Genomic DNA, 10,561 nt, shown 5'->3' on the forward strand with positions numbered 1-10,561 from the left:
GCCTATCTCCACTTCATTTAGTTGTTTTTCTGGGGTTTTTTCTTGTTCCTTCATCTGGTACATAGCCCTCTGCCTTTTCATCTTGTCTATCTTTCTGTAACTGTGGTTTTTGGTCCACAGGCTGCAGGATTGTAGTTTTTCTTGCTTCTGCTCTCTGCCCTCTGGTGGTTGAGGCTATCTAAGAGGCTTGATGGTAGGCTCTGGTGGTGGGTAGAGCTGACTGTTGCTGTGATGGTCAGAGCTCAGTAAAACCTTAATCCACTTGACTGTTGATGGGTGGGGCTTGGTTCCCTCCCTGTTGCTGTGGCTGCCAGAGCTCAGTAAAACCTTAATCCACTTGACTGTTGATGGGTGGGGCTGGGTTCCCTCCCTGTTGGTTGTTTTGCCTGAGGCAACCCAACACTGGAGCCTACCCGTGCTCTTTGGTGAGGTTAATGGCAGACTCTGGGAGGGCTCACAGCAAGGAGAACTTCCCAGAACCTCGGCTGCCAGTGTCCTTATCCCCACGGTGAAACAGAGCCACCACTCGCTTCTGCAGGAGACCCCCCGACACCAGCAGGTAGGTCTGGTTAAGTCTCCCCCAGGGTCACTGCTCCTTCCCCTGGGTCCCGATGCACACATTACTTTGTGTGTGCCCTCCAAGAGTGGGGTCTCTGTTTCCCCCAGTCCTGTCAAAGTCCTGCAATCAATTCCCACTAGGCTTCAAAGTCTGATTCTCTAGGAATTCCTCCTCCCGTAGCCGGACCCCCAGGTTGGGAAGCCTGACGTGGGGCTCAGAACCTTCACTCCAGTGGGTGGAATTCTGTGGTATAAGTGTTCGCCAGTCTGTGAGTCACCCACCCAGCAGTTATGGGATTTGATTTTACTCTGATTGTGCCCCTCCTACCGTCTCACTGTGGCTTCTCCTCTGTCCTTGGACGTGGGGTATCCTCCTTGGTGAAGTCCAGGTTCTTCCTGTCAATGATTGTCCAACAGCCAGTTTTGATTCTGGTGCTCTCGCAAGAGGGAGTGAGAGCATGTCCTTCTACTCTGCCATCTTGGTTAATCCCCCGGCTTTACATTTAGGTCTTCAATCCATTTTGAGTTTATTTTTATGCATGGTGTTAGAGAATGTCCTAATTTCATTCTTTTACATGTAGCTTTCCAGTTTTCCCATCACCACTTATTGAAGAGACTGTCTTTTCTCCATTGTACATTCTTGCCTCCTTTGTCATAGATTAGGTGACCATGGGTGCCTGGGTTTATCTCTGGACTTTCTATCCTGTTCCATTGATATATATTTCTGTTTTTGTTCCAGTACCATACTGTTTTGATGACTGTAGCTTTGTAGCATAGCCTGAAATCAGGGAGCCTGATTCCTCCAGCTCCGTTTTTCTTTCTCAAGATTGTTTTGGCTATTTGGGGTCTTTTGTGTTTCCATGCAAATTGTAAATTTTTGGGACTTCTCTGGTTGTCCAATGGTTAAGACTTCACATTCCAATGCAGGGGGTGTAGGTTTGACCCCTGGTCAGGGAGCTAAGATTCCATGTGTCTTGTGGTCAAAAAATTAAAAAAACAAACAAAACATAAAACAGAAGCAATACTATAACAAATTCAGTAAAGAATTAAAATAATGGTCCACATTAAAAAAAACTGAATTGTAAATTTTTTTGTTCTAATTCTGTGAAAAATGCCATTGGCAATTTGATAGGGATTGCATTGAATCTGTAGATTGCTTTGGGTAGTATGGAAATTTTAACAATATTAATTCAAATTAATTAATATTAATTAATATTAATTAATTGGGTCCATACTACCCAAAGCAATCTACAGATTCAATGCAATCCCTATTTACATTCCAATGGAACTTTTTCACAGAAATAAAACAAACAATCCTAAAATATGTATGGAAATATTATGTATGGAACCACAGAAGACCTCAAATTGCCAAAGCAATCTTGAGAAAGAATAAAGCTGGAGACATCATGGTCCCTGATTTGAAACTACTTGTACAACAAGGTTATAATAGTCACAACAGTATGGTATTGGCATAAAAACAGACACACAGCTTAATGGAACAGAACCGAAAGCCCAGAAATAAACCCATTCTCATATGGTCAATTAATTTACAACAACAGAGCCAAGAATATGCACCAGGGAAAAGACAGTCTCTTCAATAAATGGTTTTGGGAAAACTGGACAGCCATATGCAGAAGAATGAAACTGGACTACTATCTTACACCATACACAAAACTTAAAATGGATTACCAACTTGAACATGTGACCTGAAACTGCAAAATTCTTAGAAGAAATCATAGGTAGTAAGATCCTTGACATCAGTCTAGGCAATAATTTTGGGGGCTTGACACCAAAAACACAGGCAACAAAAGCAGAAATAAACAAGTGAGACTACACAAAAGTAAAAAGCTTCTGCACAGCAAATGAAACCATCAACAAAATGAAAAGTTTATGAGAGTGTATATTGGCTCAGCCACTGTGGAAAATAGTATGGAGGTTCCTCAGAAAATTAAAAATAGAACAGTTATATAATCCAGAAATTCCATTTCTGGATACTTTTTAGAAGAATAACAAGCCTTAACTCCAAAAAGATATATGCACCCCCATGTTTATTGCAGCATTATTTACATTAGCCAAGACATGGTAGCAACCTAAATGTTCACTGGTGGATGAATATATAAAGAAAATGTGGTTTATATATACAATGAAATATTAAGCCATAAAAAGAAGAAAATATTGCTATTAGTAACATATTACTAATATTAGTAGTTAGATATTAGGTGGACCTTGAGGGAATTATGCTAAGTTAAATAAGTTAGATAGAGAAAGTAAAATACCTTATGATCTTACTTCTGTGGAATCTTAAAAATAACACTAAAGTATCAGATACAGAGAACAGATTGGTGGTTTCTAGTGGTAGCATATGAGGTGTGGGTGAAATGGTTAAAGAAGGTAAAAAGGTAAAAATTTCCACTTATAAAGTAAATGCTATGGTGTGCATGGTGACTATAGTTAATAATATTGTATTTTATATTTGAAAGTTGCTAATAGAGTAGATCTTAAACGTTCTCATCACAAGAAAATAATTCTGTGTGGTGATGATGTTAACTAGATTTCTTGTGGTGATCTTTTCACAGTACATTCAAATATCATACCATTATGTTGTACATACACCTGAAACTAATGTTATTTATCAATTACATCTCAACTAAAAGTGTATGATGTTGGCTAAGGATTTGTCATATATGGCCTTCACTATTTTGAGGTATGTTCTTTCTACACTCAATTTGTTGAGAGTTTTTATCATGAAAGAATGTTGTTGTTTGTCAAATGCTTTCTCTGTATCTATTGATATGGCCATATAATTTTTATCTTTCATTCTATTAATCTGGTTTGTCACATTTATTGATTTGTGTATGTTGAACCATCCTTGCATCCCAGGTATAAATCCTACTTGATCATGGTGTGTGATCCTTTTAATGTGATGTTGAATTTGGTCTGCTAATAATATTTTGTTGAGTTTTTTTAGGATCTATATTCATTAGGGATTTTGGTCTGTAGATTTCTTTTATTGTAGTGCCATTATCTGACTTTGGTATCAGGGCAATGTTAGCATTGTATAATACACTTGGAAGTGTTCCCTCCTCTTAATTTTTTTGGAAGAATTTCAAGAGTGGCATTAATTTCAAACATTTGGTAGAATTCACCTAAGAAGACATCTTGCCCTAGGATTTTTTTATTAGCAGGTTTTTGATAATTATTCAATCTCCTTACTCATTACTGGTCTGTTCATATTTTCTGATTTATTCTAATTGTATGTTTATTTATTCTGATTTATTCTTATTGTGTGTTTCTAGGAATTTATCCATTTCTTATATGCTATCCAATCTGTTGGCATATGATTGTTAATAGTAGTCTCTGATGATTCTTTCTATTTCTTGTATTAATGGTAATGTGTCCTTTTTCATTTCTGGTTTTATTTTTTTGAGTCTTCTTTCTTTTTTCTTTGTTTAGCTAAATATTTGAAAATTTTGTTTACTTTTTTAAAAACAGCTCTCGGTTTTGTTATTCTTTTGTGTTTCTGGTTTCAATTTCCTTATTTTCTGCAGTGATATATATTATTCCCTTACTTTTGCTAATTTTGGGCTTACTCTTTTTTGTTTTCTAGTTATTTGAGGTGTAAAATTAAGTTGTTTACCTGAAAGCTTTCTTTTTTATATAGGAATTTATCACTGTAAACTTAGAACAGCTTTTTGTAGCCTCCCATATGTTTTGGTATGTTGTGTTTCCATTTTCATTTGTTTAAAGATATTTTTAAAATTTCCCTTATATGTTCTTTGACTCATTGGTTGGTTGGGAATATGTTGCTTAATTTTCCCTTATTTGTAGATTTTCCATTTTTCTTCTTGTTGATTTCTAGTTTCATACCACTGTGATTGAAAAAGAGCTGGTATGATTTCAATTTTCTCAAGTTTGCTAAGGCTTGTTTTCTGTCCTATCAAATGATCCAGCCTGGAGAATTTTCCATGTATTGTTGAGAAAAATATGTATTCTATTTTTGTTGGATGGAATATCATATATATTTATATTTATCAGTTAGGTTCATTTCATCTAAAATATGGCTCAATCCAATGTTTTCTTTTGATTTTTTTTCTGGATGATCTATCCATTGTTAAAAGTGGGTTATTGAATCCCTTTCTTTTATTGTATTGTTGTCTATTTCTCCTATCAGATATGTTTGTATTTGCTTCATATATTTAAGTGATCTGATGTTAGCTGTGTACACATTTATGATTGTTGTATCTTCTTTATGAGTTGACAACTCTATCATTATATAATAACTTCCTTTGTCTCTTGTTACTGTTTTTTTGGCTTAAAGTCTATTTTGTCTGCTATAAGTATAGATACCCCTTCTCTCTTTTGGTTTCCACTTCATGGAATATCTTTTTTCACCTCTTTAGTTTTTGCCTATGTGTATCCTTAAAGCTGAAGTTAGTCTCTTGTAGGCAACATATATATGGTCTTTTTTTTTTTAAATCCAGTCATCCATTCTATGCTTCTATTTGAAGAATTTAATCCATTTACATTTAGAGTAATTAATTATATATAAGAACTTATTCCTGCCATTTTATTGTTTTCTGGCTGTTTTTTGGTTCCTTCATTCTTTTTGTCTCTCTTGCAGTGTTCCTTTGTTAATTAGTATTATTTCACAGTGGTATGCTCTGATTCTCTTGTCTTTATCTTTTTGTGAATCCACTATAGGTTACCATGAGGCACACACAAAACAACTTATAGATATGTTAATTTTATGTTCATAACAACTTAAGTTTTGTCACTTGCAATAACTCTACTTTTTTACTCCCCCTTATATTTTTTAATGTCACAGGCTGCCTCTTTTTATATAGTGTGTTTATTAACAAATTAAAGTAGTTATAGCTATTTTTCATACTCTTGTCCTTTAATCTTTATATTATAGTTAATGTTTAACACACCACCATATTAGAGTTTTAGAGTTTTCTGAACTTTACTATATATTTGTCTTTATCAGTGTGTTGTATTTTTTCAGATTACTAGTAATGTTCTTTCATTTTTTATAAGGCAGGTTTAGTGGTGATGAATCCTCTCAGCCTTTGTTTGTCTGGAAAAGTCTTTACTTTTCCTTCATTTTTGAAAAATAACATTTAAGGTATAGTATGCTTGGTTGGCATTTTTTTCTTTCATCATTTTGAATATATTATCCTACTCCCTCCTTGTTTTAAAGTTTCTGCTGAGAAATCTGCCAATAGCCTAAATAGGGTTTCTTTGTAGGATAAAATCTTCTTTTCTCTTGCTGCCTTTAAGATTCTCTTTTTCTTTTATCTTTGACAGTTCTATTTTAATGTTTCTTAGAGAATGTCTTCTTGGATTGAAATAATGGTGCAATCTATTAACTTCATAAACTTGGATGTCCAAATCTTTCCCCAGGTTTGGGAAGTTTTAAGCCATTATTTCTTTAAATAAGCTTCTGCCTATTTCTCCCTCTCTTATCCTTTTGTAACTCCAGTAATTAATATATATATATTAATGTTACCTTATAGATCATGTAGGTTTTCTTCACTCTTTTTCATCTTTTTTTTTTCATTTTACTCTTCAAACTGGTTTGTTTCAAAGTTTCTATCCTCTGTCTCACTAACTCTTCTCTTTTATTTACTCTGCTGTTGACACTCTCTATTGCAGTTTTTATTTCATTCATTGAATTATTCAGCTCCAGAATTTCTGTTTGGTTCTGTTAACAATTTCTATCTCTTTGTTAAATTTCTCATTTTGATCATGTATTATTTTCCTGATGTTATTGAATTGTCTCTCTGTGCTTTATTGTAGCTCATTAAATATCCCTAAAATAGCTATTTTGAATTCTTTCTTGGGTAAACCATAAATCTCCATGTCTTTGGTTTCAGTTTCTGGAAGATTATGATGACCTGTTGGTATTGTAATGTTTCCTTGATTTTTAATGTTCCTTGAAGTTTTGCATTGCTGTTCTTGAATTTGAAGTAACAGTCACCTCTAATTTTAATAACTGTTTTTGGGGTAAAAATACCTTTCATCAGTCCTGCTGTAGATATGAGGCTTTCTCAGACTTTGTATGGATACACCTGCTCTAAGCATCTTCTTCCCTCTTGTGGCAGAATTTAGGCTTGTATATCTTCCCTCCATTTTATAACACACCAGGCCTCATGCTGATAGCCTCTCTTTTGTTTTCCAGAAGGTGACACTACAGTTCAAGTTTGTGATTCCTTCATTGTCCCAAGACTGTGGCCTGCCTTCTGTGCTTTGTGTCTCCCAGGGTTTGCTCTCACCTCCGCTCTTAGGATCGTGCATGGGGAGCTGCTTGCAGAGTGGGGGGAGATGTGGATTTGGAATGCAATGCTCTGGGGGTACTTGTGGGTAAGTTGGGGATATCCATGGGTTAGGTTTTCCCCATGGTTCATGAATGGGCTTCCTGATGGAGTCCAGAATACAGGTAGCAGAAACTACCTTCCTTTACTGTCCTCTGGGAGTCTTATATGCTTCTCTCCCAATCTGTTTCCTCCTCTAGTCATAGAGGTCCCCACTTTTAATGCTTTGAATGCTGCAAGAGAGAAATGAGTCTCTTTGGCAGCATCCTGCACATCTGGGAAGATTAGAATCTACTCGCCAGCTCTCCCTTTCCCCTGCAAGAGAAATCACAGGCAATCTAGTATAACCCCAAGCTGTGTCACCTTGGGGGAGAGGTAATGCTGGCAAATCATGCTGTTTCTCTTACACACTCCAAAGCATCCAGACTTGTAATTTTTTCCCCAGAGGAGTGCTGGAACTTCTTCTCTGGAAACCTGGACCTCCACAAAGGATCTCTTGCCTGTAGGTGACAGCTCAAGTTAGCATCTGCAGGTGCTCCCAGATCATGGCTGAGAGGGGCCAGGACTGGTTCACAGTTTCTTTTAGGTTCCACAGTTGGTATTGAAGTCTGTCTGCCTACTATCTAATGCAGTAGTTGGTGAGACTCCACCATGTCCCATGGTGTATGGTGCTGGTTCTCACAGCTCTCACAGAGGTAGTTTATTCATGACTGGATGAAGAATTTTTGTTGTTGAAGGGAGGGGCAAAATCAAGGGACGTATTATACTGCCACAATGCTGAAGTCACTCCTATAATTCTTTTAATGTGATATTGAAATTGTTATTTTGTTGATAATATTTTATTTAGGACTTTTGCATCTCTGCTTACCAGGGATATTGACCTAAAATTTTCTTTTCTTGTAGTATCTTTGCCTATCTTTGGTATTATAATGATGCTTGCCTCAAAAAATGAATTTGGAAGTGTTCTCTACTCTTCAATATTTTAGAATAGTTTAAGAAGGACCTGTGCCAATATTTCTTTAAAAGTTTTGTACAATTCACCAGAGAGGCCGTATGTTCATAGGCATTTTTTGTTGTTGTTGTTGGGAGGCTGATTCAATCACACTATACTTTATAGGTCTGTTTAAATTTTCTATTTCTTCATGATTCAGTCTTTGTAGGCTGTATATTTCTAAGAAGTTATCCGTTTAATTTAAAGTTATCAAATTTGTTGACATACAATTGTTCTCAGTATACTTTTATGACCCTTTTTATTTCTGTGATATCAGTTGTCATTTATTCTATTTCTGGTTTCATTTATTTGAGACTTTTCCATTTTTTTTCTTAGTAGTCTAAGTATACTGGAGGCATGCTCCAATTATCTTTCTCCTTCTCTATGGAGAAGGCTCATATTCTGTATCTTCTCTCAAACATGTAGAGCTGTGCCAGCCATAGCAAACCTCTGACAACTTTTACTTTGTTCTTTTCTTTTTTTTTTCAATTGACGAAACTAATTTTTTTTAAACATATTTATTGCAGTAAAATTGCTTTACAATGTTGTGTTAGTTTCTGCTGTATAACAAAGTGAATCAGCTATGTGTATACATATATCCCCATATCCCCTCCCTCTTGCATCTCCCTCCAGCAACCCCTATCCCACCATTCTATGGGGGCACAAAGCACCAAGCTAGTCTCCCAGTGCAATGCAGCTGCTTACCACTAGCTACCTATTTTACATTTCGTAGTATATATATGCCAATGCTACTCTCTCACTTCGTCCCAGCTTACCCTTCCCATCCCCCTGTCCTCAAGTCCATTCTTTACGTCTGTATCTTTATTCCTGTCCTGCCCCTAGGTTCATTAGAACCACTGTTTTATTCTTTAGATTCCATATATATGTGTTAGCATACAGTATTTTTGTTTCTCTTTCTGACTTACTTCACTCTGCATGACAGACTCTAGGTCCAGCCACCTAACTACAAATAACTTAGTTTCATTTCTTTTTATGGCAGAGTAATATTACATTGTATATATGTGCCATGTCTTCTTTATCCATTCATCTGTCGATGGACACTTAGGTTGCTTCCATGACCTGGCTATTGTAAATAGTGCTGCAATGAACAGTGTGGTACCCAACTGTTTTGAATTATGATTTTCTCAGGGTATATCCCCAGTAGTGGGATTACTGGATCATATGGTAGTTCTATTTTTAGTTTTTTAAGGAACCTCCATACTGTTCTCCATAGTGGCTGTATCAATTTACATTCCCACAAACAGTGCAAGAGGGTTGCCTTTCCTCCACACCCTATCCAGCATTTATTGTTTGTAGATTTTTTGATGATGGCCATTCTGACTGGTGTGAGGTGATACCTTATATTAGTCTTGATTTGTATTTCTCTAATGATTAGTGATGTTGAGCATCCTTTCATGTGTTTGTTGGCAATGTGTATATCTTCTTTGGAGAAATGTCTATTTATGTCTTCTGCCCATTTTTGGATTGGGTTGTTTCTTTTTCTGATATTGAGCTGCATATGTTGCTTGTATATTTTGGAGATAAATCATTTGTCAGTAACTTCGTTTGCAAATATTTTCTCCCATTCTGAGGGTTGTCTTTAGATCTCGTTTATGGATTGCTTTGCTGTGCAAAAGCTTTTAAGTTTCATTAGCTCCCATTTGTTAATTTTTGTTTTTATTTCCATTTCTCTAGGAGGTGTGTCAAAAAGGATCTTGCTGTGATTTATGTCATAGAGTGTTCTGCCTATGTTTTCCTCTAAAAGTTTTACAGTGTCTGGCCTTATATTTAGGTCTTTAATCCATTTTGAGTTTACTTTTGTGTATGGTGTTAGGAAGTGTTCTAATTTCATTCTTTTACATGTAGCTGTCCAGTTTTCCCAGAACCACTTATTGAAGAGGCTGTCTTTTCTCCATTGTATATTCTTACCTCGTTTATCAAAGATAAGGTGATCATATGTGTGTGGGTTTACCTCTGGGCTTTCTATCCTGTTCCATTGATCTATATTTCTGTTTTTGTGCAAGTACCATACTGTCTTGATTACTGTAGCTTTGTAGTATAGTCTGAAGTCAGGGAGCCTGATTCTTCCAGTTCCATTTCTCTTTTTCAAGATTACTTTGGCTATTCAGGACTTTTGCGTTTCCATACAAGTTGTGAAATTTTTTCTTCTACTTCTGTGAAAAATGGCCTTGGTAGTTTGATAGGGATTGCATTGAATCTGTAGATTGCTTTCAGTAGTATAGTCATTTTCACAATGTTGATGCTTCCAATCCCAGAACATTGTATATATCTCCTTCTGTTTGTATCATCTTTAATTTCTTTGATCAGTGTCTAACCCTTTTCTGCATACAGGACTTTTGTCTCCCTAGGTAGGTTTATTCCTACGTATTTTATTTATTTTTTGCAATGGTAAATCAGAGGGTTTCCTTAATTTCTCTTTCCGATTTTTCATCTTTAGTGTAAAGGAACACAAGAGACTTGTGCATTAATTTTGTATCCTTCTACTTTACCAAATTCATTGATTAAATTCTATTAGTTTTCTGGTACTATCTTTAGGATTCCCTATGTATACAGTTTTCTGGTGGCAGTTTTAGGATTCTCTATGTATAGTATCATGTCATCTGCAAACAGAGACAGCTTTACTTCTTCTTTTCCAATTTGGATTCCTTTATTTCTTTTTCTTCTATGATTACTCTGA

The sequence above is a fragment of the Balaenoptera physalus genome (genome assembly GCF_965194825.1).
Source record: "Balaenoptera physalus genome assembly, chromosome: X".
NCBI lineage: Eukaryota > Metazoa > Chordata > Mammalia > Artiodactyla > Balaenopteridae > Balaenoptera > Balaenoptera physalus.